This window comes from Halyomorpha halys, unplaced genomic scaffold (genome assembly GCF_000696795.3).
Source record: "Halyomorpha halys isolate HHAL.00 unplaced genomic scaffold, Hhal_1.1 Scaffold37.1, whole genome shotgun sequence".
In the NCBI taxonomy this organism is placed as follows: domain Eukaryota; kingdom Metazoa; phylum Arthropoda; class Insecta; order Hemiptera; family Pentatomidae; genus Halyomorpha; species Halyomorpha halys.
This window is the reverse complement of record NW_027106407.1, coordinates 1,353,275-1,357,231: the sequence shown is the minus strand read 5'-3', so window position 1 is coordinate 1,357,231 and position 3,957 is coordinate 1,353,275.

Sequence of the window (3,957 nt, the reverse complement as noted above, 5' to 3'; positions counted from 1 at the left end):
GAAAAGAAGATGGCCTCGTGACCTTATATTGTAAAATGTTTTTAGAGTTCTACTACTGGGTAGTTTCTCTACATGCTGTATAATATCATTATCATTATGTCATTATGATCAAATTTACTTGTTGTATTTTTTATACAGTTGTAAATATCAATAAATAAAAAATATAAAAATTTTTTATTTAATACAAGATCGACCTGGTGGGTCTTACATGGTTAAATAACAGTTACATTTATTTATTTATTTTAAGAAATTGAATATGGGGGGGGGTATAGTCTCGTACAAAAGACATCCCTAAATACATACAACGTTATAAATAAAAAAAAAAGATAAAACATATATATAAAAAATATAATTCTTAGTAAGAGAGAAAAGTAAAGTAATAATAACAATAACGACATTCGTAGACCTAACAAAACAAAACTTTGTGGGAAAAAACAAATGACGAGGAGAAACTAAATAAACAAAATAACAGAATTTATAACAGAATGTCCTGCAGCAGCCTGGGCTTCAGTATTCGAGTTGAGGTTGGGTTTCCCAAGTTGTATGTCACTCCTTCTTTAACTGTCGGTAACTGGGAGTGGAACTTCGTAGACCATTTTTTGATGGAATCCACTATTGACTCCATTCCTGATGCAATTGGTTATTTTTTACAAACCAAAGAGCATCCACCGCGATTCTTAAGACTTTATTTTGAGAATAATTATTTTCCTTTTCGTAAAGGATGCCGCTCCACAGACTTCACAGCGGAACATAAGCAGTGGTCTGAGAATTGTTTTAAAAATAAGAATAGCTGTTTCTGGTTTTCATTTGGATTTTCTATTAAGGACAGAATATAGCGTTAAATAAGATAGAATATCGAAAGATAATAATATTTAAAAAAATTAAATTATGAAGGAGATGTTCGGGGTGCGATCCAAAATAAACAAAAATAGTTAACAATTATTAAAATGCAATAACTATTTTTTTGTTCCTTTTTGACCGCACCCCCGACCATCTGCTTCATATTTAAAAAAATTAGGTCAATGATTTATATAAATAATATATTAAAAAATAAAATAAAAACAGGTAAAAACCTAAATACAATAACCTATGCATTGATATAGATTGAAGATACCTATATAATAATAATAATAAGTATCAAGGAAAGAAAAGCAGGGAATTAATAATTTAATGTCAATTGTGAGGGGCGAAATAACCGAGTAGCAGATCGCCCAGAAACATTAAACTAACCTATCTCGATGGATGTATTGAGGCAGACAGGACAACATGGATTCTCCTTAGCTCTTGGATCTAGTAGATAGATAAAATTTTCGAACTGCGACATTGCGCGACAGAACTCGTGTCGCAGGATCGATCAACAGCGGATCTGACAAGTCTGTCAATATGTGATATTTGAAAGATCTGTCACATATATCAGAAAATTCAAGCAGAATTGAATCGAAAGCGATTTACCAAGATAATTTCAATCGTTGGCACTTTTTTTCGTTTGATGATAAATGTTTCGTAAGTTATCAAAAATTTCAAGGTTTGCTACTACACATATGCCAAACTATGACAATTTCGTGCGTGTGCAAGCGTGTGGAACAATAAATTTGATTGGCTGGCAAAAGTTGGCATGAATTTGTGGTGAGTCCGTCGATTTTTGAGTACAAATTAAAAGCCGTCCATGCGAACATTTGTCCTGAGCTAGTATTTTTTTAAAACTTTTATACATTTGTGCTCTCCGTGTTTTAATTAATTAGAGAATTCTCCCAACCTAAGGAATAATAATTATCTTAAGCTTGTATATTTTAAAATTCTTTCAATTGGGTGTGAATAACACTATTTCAGATAAAAAAAGAATTAAATTTACCACTTTATTTAACTTTTTTTTATTTAACACATCCCAAACATATATTTACAAAGGTATTATAAGTTTAAATAATTAAGTAACAAATATCTGATAAAAAGTCTAGAACGAATTTATAGGTTATATCGTACCATTTCTATGAATCTTCATTATCTTCCATAATTCCATAATTTTGTTCTGCCAGCACTCAAATTAAAGCTAGTTAAATTTACTATAAAATATTTTATAACTTTTATCTTTGTAGGAGTAGTACTTTTTATGATATTTGACAAAATAAACTCACAAAATGTTAATTTCTAGTTGTTCGAACAAAATGTTGGATTTTAGAAAAAATATATCTCTATACCCATAAGATCCACATATGTCTGTCAACACTCGAAATAAAGGAAATTTAACTAACTATAAAGTAGTTTATGACATTTATCTTCGTAGGGGTAGCAGTTTTTGTGATATTCACAAATGAATATAAATTTGGCAAATTTATTTTAGCAAATTTCATGAAAACTACTACTCCTATGAAAATAAATGTCATAAACTACTTTATAGCTCATTAAACTAGCTTTTACGTTAATGATTTTTGAGATATAGATTTTTCAAGATAAATTCACTAACTACTGATCTTTCCATACAACATTTTTATGAAATGTTGCTTTTTAAAATGCTATATTTCGAGAACTATTGAACGTGAATAGCTCTTTAGCGCTTACAGTTTATAAAATTTACTCTACTCTAAACGATGTTCTCTTAGATTCTCTGGTGTGGTAATTTTAAAGATATAGAGCTCGGAATGTAAAAATAATTTCTAATGTTTTAAAAAGTTGCCATTTTTTATTCCCCCTACATACGTATTAGTATACACTTGGCAGGCTCATCGATTTCGACTAGGAATTATACCTAGTTTTAATTAAGTAATAAAAAATTGGGGTGAAATAACTGCCTTTGTCTCCTCTTGGGCTCTAGTACTATTTGTTTACCAAGCATTTGTAGGTATTTTCGATTTACGGCAAATGGCAAACGTTTCATACATTTAGAGAAGGCAAGCCCGAAGCGCAAAGGACAACATCACAATTAATAAATTATCAAATAATCTTTATCTTTGCGAACTATTTTATGGAATCAATAATACCTATTGAAGCTAGCTGGATAATTACAGCATCTTAAATCCACATCAAAATCGCTTATGTGAACTGCTTCGGAATTAAGTACATAAGCGAATCAAAAGTTTGAAAGAAAAAATTTAATAAGATTGGCAAGAAGTGCGGAGGAGGAGTGGGGGAGAAACCGATTACAGTGGCAGAGCTAGGCTGTAACTCAAATCAGAAAAACAAAGACAACTCTTATCGAAAAAGTTTTTCCATTTTTCTAAAACGAGGGTCGCCAAGTAATTTATTCTTCTTGTTTCTTCGCCGCAACTCACGCGATCTGCTGGCCACCCTGGAACCCACTTTAGTCCCCCTTCCTTTATTGTTTGTCAGTATCTCAATTTTTTTTTATGCCCTCCCTTCTTCTCCTAATAACAATAACCAACTTTCTGGATCGTTGCGTTCCGCGCCCCGATCGCACTACTTAAAATGGAGAAACTGTCGCTTTTTAGGGGTAAGAAATCAATAAATTTCCAGTTAATACCTGGCAGTTGAAGAGCGAATTAAAAGTAGAAGGAGATGTACCAAAAAACATTAATGACAACTTCTCCCGTAGTTTCAAGCAATGGCAACTGAAAAAACAAAACACGAATTATTAATGTATCCAGATAGAAAACAAAAAGCTTTTTTTATTTATTTATTTAATGTGGTTTACAACTGTACAAATAATAAATACAATAAGTAAATATGTTGTATGTTTCATTTACAATTGAAAATCTTGGGAAGGAAACAAACATTGGTTGTAGTTCAAGCATTAATTTAAATTAGAAGGTCCCGTGACCATCTTCTTTTCAGACGCCTCGGAGGATTATCAGGGATTGTTAAGGATGAGAGATTAAGAATTAATGGGTTAGGAATTTTGAATGAAAATACGTGAATCTGTTTTGGGTCAAATCTGCAACGAATGGGATGTTAAGGTCTTTGTGGATGAGTTTATTTGTAACGTAATAAGGAGCATCAAGGATT